The 11551-nt window shown below is 36.0% G+C and overlaps 1 non-coding gene across 1 annotated transcript; it reads left to right on the plus strand.

The window, feature by feature from the left end:
• The first annotated feature begins 561 nt into the window (after positions 1-561).
• On the plus strand, positions 562-688 carry LOC147822582 (small nucleolar RNA SNORA40). The gene has a single exon (XR_015445536.1). It is a non-coding gene; the product is annotated as a small nucleolar RNA SNORA40 (small nucleolar RNA).
• The last annotated feature ends 10863 nt before the right edge of the window (positions 689-11551 follow it).

An 11551-nucleotide genomic window follows, 5' to 3' on the forward strand; every position in this document is an offset into this window, starting at 1 on the left:
ATATCTCAGAGCCATCAGTGAGGCAGTGATACCTATTTGCTCATTATTAGTAGACCCATACTGCCTTTTAGCACAGATCCCAAGAGACTCTAAATTGTTCTCCATCTTTGTTCTCAAAGATAACTTTATTTGCTATCTCTGTAGATCCTAACTCCAGATATGTGTTTGCCTTAAAATGGAAAGCCCTTGCATAACCCTTCTAACTACTCCTGTCACTGAGGTAAGGGGAATAGATTGTAAATAAATAGTAAAGCCCAAGACTTCTTAGACACCAGAAAATGAAAAGGGGGCCACAAAATTCCCACAGCTGTGAACCAGTGGGTGACTTCAAGTTTCTTTTCAGAAAAGAAAACATCAACCCAGTGAACCAGATAAGTAAACCTATTCTATTGTTTCTACCCTTGAGGTCCTTGCCCCAAGGTACAACATAACCTCTTTTTTTTGTTGAGCTTTTGTTGTTATTGTTGTTTATTTTTTGCTTCTTCTGGTATCCTTCTGGATGATTAAAAAGCTGCCTCTACCAGAGATAATAACAATATTTACTTATACAAAACTTTAAGTGGCACTTGTGTGTGTTTTGTTTTAACTTGTGGACTAAGACTTAACGGAAAGGTGCAAAAAATAAATCCTTTCTTGTAGCCCAGAACTCATTGTTCAGTATGAGTTTTGATATATAAGAAGGAATATTACTGCCAGACACAGTGGTACAAGCCTGTGATCCCAAGACTAGAGGCAAGAGGAATGAGTCTTGGGCTATATAGTGAGACTCTCCCTCAGAAAACAAAGCAAAAAAAAAAAAAATTACAACCTAATACAGATTAAAGTGATCAAAGGTGTTAATAACTATTAAGTTTTGTTCTGAGACTAAAGCAAATTATTAAGCTCAGGATATTAGCAGACTCTCAGCTATACAGATTTGTTATTTAAATTTTTATGTTGAAGCACATGAAGATAGCTTGTATTCTTTTCTTAAAGGCTTCTGTTTTGAACATGGGGCTGAAGTTGAAGATACATCTTACTGTGTTTGAATCTTGTTGCTTAAATGTAGTAAGTAACATCAGATTAAAATTTCCACAGGTTTTAATAAAAAAAACTAAAACTAATCATGTTTTTTCTATTATGAACATTTATCTAAGAACCGGACAGGCAGCCTAGACAACCCAGAGTATTGCTGTCCTTCAAGACCAAATAGATTCACTAGCAGCAGTGACAATACAAAATTGTAGGGAATTACATCTCCTAAACACCAAGACAGAAGGGTTATGTTTGTCTCTGAAGCAAGAATATAGTTCTGAGGTTAATGTGTCTAAAATGGTAAAAGATACAGCATAGAAGCTGGCTAACTGTGCTTCTAAGATCCATGAGGTACTATTTGACTCATGGTTGTCCTGGCCAAATATCTGGAACTGAGGAACTTGGTTACTTTTTTGGACATGGCCTTTATTAATGATTCACATAAAATTACAATAGATGTTCACATAATCTCTTTGTTACATTTGTCTCTTCCTGTTTGACAGCCATTAAACTACTGGTGATGACCCAAGCCCAAGAACAAACCCTACTGCCACATTAATAGCTCATCAAGAAATCTTTAGAGGAAAAAATTCAGCTCCCTTAGCTCAATTCCAGCCTCACAACCAGAAACAAGCCTGAACTTCAGTGTACTATGACTGGCTCACTGAGATCAGTCAACACAGATCTGTATGCTACCCACTTTGTCCATCAGTGACAACAGAGACATGCCTTGAAGGGAAAAGTTTTTCTTCTTTTCTTTTCTCCTTCCTCATTTCTCACCTTTCTTGACTCTGTTTTTTTGTCCTGTTTTTTTCTCAATTGTTTTTATTTTTATAGGAGCAAAAATAGTTTCTAGTTTTTCTGTTGCTGATAGTTTGCTCTGTTCTTGTTTCTGTACCTTCCTTCTCTCTTTTCCTTCTGTCTTCACCAGTTTTCCAAAGTTCACATGATCTTCTTATGTCCTCTAGTCTTAATTCTAACCCTTCCCACTCCTTCTATTTCTCTACCCACCTCAATTCCTTCTAAATCTCCCGAGGGAAAATCTGCTGTATGAAGGGCTTGTTTACTCCAAATATATTTCATGTTGGTTCTATAATTTTTATATATAACCACAAGTCTAGTTCATGTGGTCAAAGATGGTAGACTAAGAGTTACCAGAGTCTGCCATTTTCTAGCCTGTATTTGATATTATTGTTGATGTTGATTGTATTACTTTGCCCCAGGTGATGTGATTGTTCAAGTCAGTTGTCCTCACTGGTTTATCAAGACTCTGATTGCCTAAGGGCCATTACAGACTCAAAACTCAAAGGCCAACTAAACCTGGAAGACAATTCAAGAAGCAGCTAGTCCCTAGGGGTTCTAAGTATTAGCAATAAAGACACTCACAATAAGCAATTTACAAGCAGCAACCCAGGAATTAAACCAAAAACACCATCAACAACAAAAAATAAAAATGAAAAGACTTCTAAACAAGACTTAAAACCAGACTTCCAGATCACAAAAGGCAACTCCAAGAAGCAACAAGATGGAATATGAAACTCAACCACCTGAACTCCTTGAGTTGTCAATGAAAGAGGATCTTGAAAAAATAAAATCAGAAATAATTTCTCAGATGAAAACAGATGGTGATCATAATGAAAGATGTGATTAATAACTCTAGAGGAGACACAGACAAAAAAATAGAGAAGCTGAGGAAAATGATAGAAACTGTGAGTATCCAGCATAGGAAAGAATTGGAAAACATAAAACATCCAAGCAGATATCTAAGAAAATAAAAATTTCATTGGAAGTTTCTGCAACAGAATAAGTGAATGTAAGGATAGAATTTCAGATATAGAAGACAAGATTGGGGTTAACAATCATGAAAACAAAGATTTCTTGAAAATAGCAAGGGGGATAAAGCTTTATTTCAGTGGTACCATACCTGCCTTGCAAGTGTAAGGTCCTGAGTTTGATTCTAGGTACCAAAAAAATAGCAAAAGACTGTGAGAAATCAATCCAACAGCTATTAGATGATGAAAAAAAGAATAACTTAAGATTGATTGGAGTCAGTGAAGGAGTAAGAGATAAAAAAAAGAGCACAAAAGACATAAATAAACTTTTCATAGAGGTAATCTCAGAAAACTTTCCAAACAGGGAAAAAGAATTTGACACAAAGATGAGTGCAGCAAGGGTCATGGATTTAGCTCAGTAGCACCACACTTGCCTTGCAAATGCAAGCTCCTGAGTTTGATCCCGTATTAAAAAAAAAAAAAAAAAAAGATAAGTGAAGCATATAACCATGATCAAAAATATCCACACCTCGGCATATAATAGTCAAGATTCCAGAAATGCAACATAAGAACAAAGTAATAAAAGGAGTTAGATAAAAGAAACAAATCACATACAAAGGAAAGCCCACAGAATCACAGCAGACTTCTCAACACAAACCTCAAGTCAAGGAAAGCTTGGAGCGAAGTATTTCAAGCTCTAAAAGAAAACAATCTCCAACCCAGATGGATGTATTCTGCAAAACTATCTTTCACATTCAATGGAGAAATAAGATCGTTTCATGACAAAGAACAACTCAGGAATCTCATGAATATCAAACCTTCATGAATAGCCTAGAAAATGACAATGAGGGTCACAACTCTGTGAAGTCCAACAGAATGAATCCATCAGGCAAGGCAAGAAATTAAATGCAAAGGGAGGAAAAAAATATCAACAACAGAAAAAGATCATGACAAGGATATCATTTATAACCATCAATGTTAAAGGTCTCAATTCACCAATCCAAAGAAATAGACTGGCAGAATGGGTCAAGAAGCAAGATCCAGCAATATGCTGCATACAAGAAACACACTTAATTCAAAAAGAAACTCATAGACTGAATGTCAAAGGATGGAAGACAATACTTCATGTGACAGGAACCCAAAAGAAAGCAGGGGAAGCTATCCTATTTGAAGACAAAGTCGATTTCAAACCAAGACTAATTATGATAGAGAAAAAAGGTCACTACATCCTTTTAAAGGGAACAATCCAAAGGAAAGAGATGACTATCATTAATATATATGCACCAAATACTAATGCACCTAACTATATAAAACAAGTATTAATGGACATGAATAATCAAATAAGCACTAATACAATAGTAATGGGGACCTCAATACCCCACTCTCAAAAATAGACAGATCAATTAGCCAAAATATCAACAATAAAACACTAAAATTGAACCAAACTCTTGAAAACATGGACTTAATACATGTCTACAGAGTGTTCCACCCCACAAAATCAGAATACACATTCTTCTCAGCTACACATGGACATTCTCCAAAATAGACCACATTCTAGCTAATAGAACATGCCTAAGTAAATGCAAAGGAATTAAAGTTATCCCCTGTATATTATCAGATCACAGTACAATGAAATTGGAGATCATTAGCAAAAGAAACCATAAGAACTTCATAAACACATGAAAATTGAATAACACATTCCTGAACAACTAATGGGTCACAGAAGAAATTAGACAGTTCCTACAATTAAATGACAATGCCAATAAAATATACCAGAATTTATGGGACACAATGAAAACAGTTCTATGAGGGAAATTCATAGCAGCGAACAGCCATCTTAGGAAAACAGAGTGATCTCAAATAAACAACCCAATGCTGAACCTCAGGCTTCTAGAAAAGGAAGAGCAAGATGAACCCAAAGCTGGTACAAGGCAGGAAATTATAAAGATCAGAGCAGAAATCAATGCAATGGAGACTAAGATAATGATACAAAAAAAATCACTGAATCAAAGAGTTGGTTCTTTGAAAGAATAAATAAAATTGACAAAGCTTGTGCTTGCTTCAGCAGCACATACAAAATTGACAAAGCCTTACTCAGCCTTATCAAAAAAAAATAAAAAAGGAAAGAAAAGGCTCAAATGTATGCAATTAGGAATGAAAAGGTGAAATTAGAACAGATTCGGCAGAAATCCAGAGGATCAACAATACCTACATTGAGAATCTATACCCAAATAAAATGGAAAACACAGAAGAAATGGTCAGATTCTCAGATATGTATGAATTACCAAAGTTTGACCAAGAAAATACAAAAATTCTAAACAACTCAATATAAATCAATGAAATTGAAAAGGTAATTTAAAACGTACTAATAAAGAAAAGCTCATGTCCTGATGGCTTCACTGTTGAATTCTACAAGAACTTTAGAGAAGAGCTAATCCCACTAATGCTCAAACTCTTTAATGAAATTGAAAGGGAAGCGATACTCCCACATTCGTTCCTACAAGCAACCATTACCTTGATTCCAAAAGCTGAAAAAGACCCAACCAAAAAAGAGAACAAGAGGCCAATCTCCCTAATGAACATAGATGCAAAAATCCTCAATAAGATACTCACTAACAGAATGCAGAAAATCATCAAGAAGATCATACACTCTGACCAAGTGGGTTTTATCCCAGTGATCCAAAGATGGTTCAACATATGTAATTCAATAAATGTAATACACTATATTAACAGAGTCAAGGACAAAAACCATATGATCATCTCAATGAATGCAGAAAAAGCATCTGACAAAATCCAACATCTATTAATTATAAAAACCCTATAGAAAATTGGAATAGATGATCTTTATCTCAACTTGATAAAAAGCTATCTATGAAAAACCAACAGCTAACATCATACTAAATGGTCAAAAACTGAAATCTTTCATGCTAAAATCAGAAACAAGATGAGGATGCCCACTATCACCATGCCTATTCAATATAGTTCTGGAAAGAGTAGCCACAGCAATTAGACAAGAGAAAGAAATAACAGAATAAAGATAAGAAATGAAGGATTTAAACTGTCATTATTTGCGGATGACACGATACTCTAGAAGACCACAAAATCTCCACCAAAAGACTTCTAGACTTAATAACCAAATTCTGTAGGAAAAAATTTCAGTAGAGTAGCTGGATAGAAGATCAACACTCAAAAATCTCACTGAGAGAGAAATGGGGAAAACAATTCTTTTCACAATAGCATCCAAAACTGAAATATCTAGGAATCAATCTAATGCCGGAAGTAAAAGACCTCTACTTTGAAAACTACAGAACTCTGATAAAACAGATCAAAGAGGATATAATAAAATGGAAAAATATCCCATTTTCTTGGGTAGGAAGAACCAACACAGTGAAAATGGCCACACTTCCAAAACTGCTATATAGATTGAATGGAATCCCAATTGAAATTCCAGCAGCATCTTTCATATAACAAGAGAAAACAATCCAAAAATTCATCTGGAGCCAGAAGAAACCTAGAATAGCAAAAGCAATTCTAGGCAACAAAGAGAAGACGGGTATAACAATCCACAACATAAAACTATACTGCAAAGCTGCTGTGAGAAAAACAGAACTGGCATAGAAACAGACCACAGGATCAGTGGAACAGATTAGAAGATGCAGAAACAACTCCAGACACACTCAATCACCTTATCTTTGACAAAGAAGCCAAACACCCTCACTGGAAAAAAGACAGCCTCTTTAATAAATAGTGCTGGAAGAACTGGGTTTCAACTTCCTAAAGATTAAAAGTAAACCTATATCTCTCACCATGCACTAAACTAAAATCAAAATGGATCAAAGATCTAAATATAAAAACAGAAACATTGAACCTGCTAGGAGGCAGGTTAGGTAGAACTCTTGAAGACACTGGCGTAGGAAAAGACTTTATGAACAAAACCTCAGTCACATATGATTCTAACACAAAGAATCAAAAATCAGATCTCATTTTATTACAAAGCTTGTGCATAGCAAGAGAAACCATCAACAGAGTAAAGAGAAAACCCACAATATGGGAAAAAAATTACCAGCTGCTCCTCAGACAAAGGTCTAATATTTAGAATATATAAACACTAGGATATATAAAGAACTTAAAAAATCAGACCTCCCAAATTTAAAGAACCAATCCAAAAATGGGCATCTGAAATGAACACATTTTTCAGACAAAGAAGTAGAAACAACAAATATATGAAAAAATGTTCCACATCACTGGTCATTTGAGAAATCCCAATGAAAACAATGCTGAGATTCCCCCTCACTTCAAAAAGAATGGCTGCTATCAAGAAATCGACCAATAAAAAATGTTGGTGGTTCATGGGGAAAAAGGAATCCTTTTCCACTGTTGGTAGGAGTGTAGAGTGGTGCAACCACTGTGGAAATCAGTGTGGAAATTTCTAAAAAAACTAAGATTAGAAGTTCCATTTGACCCAGCTATTCCCCTGCTGGGTATCTTCCCAAAAGAATTAAAAGCATCATATCATAGTGATATGTGCACACTCATGTTTATAGTGGCATAGTTTATAATAGCTAAATCTTGGAAACAACTGAAATGCCCATCAACTGATGACTGGATAAAGAAGATGTGGGATTTTCTTAAAAATAAAATGGGGTACTCCTCAGCCATAGAAAATAATAAACTAGAGACATTTATAGCTAAATGGATGGACCTTGAGACCATACTCTTAAGTGAAATAAATAGGAAAAACGTGTAAATACAGAATTGTCTCTCTGGTATAAGAAACTCAAAGTGTAAATGAGGACAAAAATGTATAACAGATAGTGTGAAATAGGAAGAAAAGTTTCAAAGGAGTAGGGGAAGTAGGGGGTGGGGAAAAAGAAAGAAGGGAAAGAAAAAATATGAGAAAAGAAAGAAAAAATGGAAAGAAAGCTTTTGTAAATAGGGAAGGTTGGAGAGGTAAAAGGAAGGGAAGGGGAATGGGAAAAAACAAGAACTAAGATGTGTCATGTACAGGTACAGTATGTTTTGGGGTCAATTATCATGGGTGGTTCTGTGAAGTTAAAAAAATAACCAATTGGAGCTCAGTTCTTTCACCTAGTGTTTAGAGTAAACTGAGATTTTAGAAAGAAATTGCTTATTTTGTGTTATAATCTCCTCAGAATTCAGGAAACTAATGGGGGGTTATACCTCTCTTTAGGAGAGAATGGCTGCATTCTATGTGCCCTGAGGAAGTTCTTACTTGGTCCAAGGTCTGAGTTCACTGTTCATTCTTACTTAAATTTCCATTAGTATGGGTAATAACCCAACTCTCTCCCAACCCTTTCTCTAGCTATCTGTATCTCTCAAAAGCTAACTAAATAAATTATTTCCTACAGCAGTTGAAAGTCATACTCCGAAAAGGAAGAGTAGGACATTTCTTTACAGTATTGAGCTAGATAGAAGAAATAAAGCTGGGTAGAAAAGAGACAAGATAATTGAGATTTTTTTAATTGTACTTTAAAAAGAAACTACAGTTTCAGAATACAATCTCAGTTTATTTACCTTTTTTCCTTCTCTGAAAACCAATAGGTCTGCGGATTCCCTTTTACTTGCAAATTGTCCTCTTTAACCCATGAATGGACACCCTTTTGGGAATTCCTATAGGAATTGACCCTTCTTTCACTAGCAGTGGGTCATCCTCTCTTACCCATTTAGAGGAAAACTATAGATTATCGAATTCCACAAATTTCTACCTCCCAAAAAGATCCCCAATTCCCAACTATATTGTGCCTCATTTGAGAACCACACTCTACCTTTGAATATGCCCTATAGCTACCTCTAATAAATCCTTCTCATGCTTTTTTTTTTTTTTTACTGCTATGTACTGAAAATTCTTTTTCATGAGAGTTAGGAACCCTGTGTACTTATTGTACGGTCCCAGCATGCTTACACTGTGCCACTGTGCTTGCAAACTTATTTTAAAGGGGTTAACTGAGTTCCTTATTTCAGCCTCAAGGACCCTCAGACCCAGCCCAATTGCAGTTCCTCCTGTAGTTTTGACTGAGGGTATTCCAAAGAAGGGAAATTAGAATTAAAATTACTATTTTTCATATCCAAAAAAGAAAAAAAATACTATCTTTAGCCAGTGTCTCAGTGAGATAGGAAATTAGGGCATGGAAAAAGCTGGCTGGGGAAGTAGGCATGACCCATTATTATGGAATACATACACAAAGAAGTTCCAAAATTCCTGCATGTGGACTTCTTGCAAGAACTCAAGTAGGGCCCATAGCCCCACCCCCAAAAAAGAACTCAAGTAGGTTTTCAATACAATGGCCTAGCCCTGACCTCAGCCTGAGGTGTGGGATTCCAGCAGCACCTCTCAGAACCCACATGTAGGGTTTCCTTGAGATTTAGACAGTATAAAACAAAGGCAGCCATGAGGAGCAGTGCCACCATAGATTTCCATGATAGCCCACTCTGTGTTTTCCAGATGCAGCACATACTTCTATCTTTGCTCTTACACTCTTTTTCTCTTTACTCAGCCCAAGCTTGCTCTGCCTAGCCAGTTTCTCTCACTCTTCACTTTTACTTGCTTGAGTAAGCCTTGCCACAGCTTTTTGCTCATTTCCTGAATTCTTTGTTTGAGATGAGAAGAACTTGAAATCCAGCTCTTGAAGGAGAAGTGAGCAACTCCAAACCTGGTAACATTCTTTGTGAGCCACTTTTACAAAGAGGCTACCTGATGATACCAACTCATGACAAATAACTGCCATCAATTAACCAGATAACTTCATAACCTTACACGTACTCCAAAATGAGCTTGTCACCACAGCCTTGCCTCTGAAAAGAGCAAGTAAATAATATTCCTAGACTTCTTAGAAGGAGCTAGTCACTGGTTCTTAGCAAAATAAGAAAAGTTATAAAGCTGTAAATATATTTTCTTTTGAGTCATAACTTTTGACACTATGATGCCACCATGTCATACATTTATTTCTTGACTTGTTTATATTTTCTTCCACATTTAAACACGGGCCATGGGATAAAGTCACATAATAATCAGCAGACAGGTTCTTAGGAGCTTCCTAAATCCACACACAATAGAATCGTTTCACGTTTGCTGACTTTCATCACAGAGAAAGAATTTTCAGGATGTGTCCATAGGAGACATTTAAAGTATGCACTCAAAAATATAGAATGCAGGACCTCAAGAGAGAGGCGCATTATAGTCCAGAGCTGGGTATATTTATGAGGCTTGGGGATATTTTTAAGATAGGTGATGCAAGCTGCACATTCCTGCTGTCAGGTCAACTTTAGGCAGACTATGTTACAATGCACACCATTTAGTTGTGTTTAAAGTTGAGATTTGCTTCCCAACAATATTGCTGCTTTCTTGAGGATGGAGGTCTATGGGAGGAAGTGTATTTTGCAGGCGAAAAGCAGAGTCCACAGCCCAATGTGTATTGGCTTATTATGTCTTTAAGACACTTAGAAAATTTGGGGGGGGGTGAATTTCCTGGAAAGGAAAGGACTTAAGTAACTTGCATCCTAAAGCTTAAGTTTTTCTTAAAAGAAAAAAACATTTTAAATTCTGCTATTCCTTATTTCCTTTCTACCTATCTTTATTTCTTCTATCCTACCTTCAGTAAGCATCTAGGTGGCAGGAGAAATTTACATGCTCTGGTGCACATAATACTTAATCAGATTATTGATATCAGGTACTATTTAATACAAAATTTGTAAGAGTTCTATTTCAAAAAATAATATCAGCACTTTGGTATTTTCTGAATCACATTCTTTGTGTAACAAAGAAGGTAAAATGTAATCATAAATCATATAATGGTATGAGCAAATTCTTAGATCCAGTTGATGAGATGATCCTGAGGAACAAGAACTGTTGGTACCATCATATGATGAAACCAACAGGGAATGAGTCAGCTAAGGTCTAAACTGCACATTACTTTGTTTTAGTGGGGTGAGATGTATGCACTGCTTCTCACCTGGAACACACAATTCCCAGGATCATAAACTCTCTGCTTCAGTAATGATCTAAAGAGGTGCAGTTTACAATAAAGGGAGACAATTTATTTGGAAAAGGATGAAAAAAGAGACAGCAAATCTGGGAAAGTAAGTGAATACCCAGGGAATATCGTCCTCAGCTTTTTTATTTAGGAATAATGATTTCTCCCATCTCCCATGTGAGAACCTGGAAGCTGTCAGTATCTGATTGGCTCTTTAGCCATTTTTTATCCTAAATTTGGGCATCTCTACATTCTTTCTGGCTGTTTGATGTCTTCCTGGCCCTTTGTTATGGATAAATGTGGGCTAGTGCCTTATAGAAAAGTAAATTAGAGTTAATAAAAGAGGACATGTGTATATCTGGTGTAGTAATATAGTGATGTTAAAGAGATAACATACATATATGTGTAGATGTATGTGTTTTACATATTAAGTAAGAGTGCTTAGGTGCCTGCCCCTTAACACATTCACATTTTATCAGAGGTGGATGAGGGGGCTGGTTTCCATGGTCTTTTATGTTTCTGGCTTCCTCTTTGCTTTTTTAACTCTTTCTGATACATTCTTATGGCAACTGTGTTACCTTGCACTTCTCTGGGTATAGTTTCTCTCTCCTTCGTCTTTCTAATTGCTCTAACTATAAGAGTCTACATGTAGAGAGACAGAAGCTGATTTTACCAAGATTTGTCATTATTATTTTTTTTGAAGGTACTGGGGGTTGAAATCAGGAACTTATGCATGCTAGGCAAGTGCTCTAACACTGAGCTACATTCCCGGTC

This window comes from Heterocephalus glaber, unplaced genomic scaffold, assembly GCF_053883595.1.
Source record: "Heterocephalus glaber isolate CG9 unplaced genomic scaffold, H.glaber_assembly_v1.0 deba00001610, whole genome shotgun sequence".
NCBI lineage: Eukaryota > Metazoa > Chordata > Mammalia > Rodentia > Bathyergidae > Heterocephalus > Heterocephalus glaber.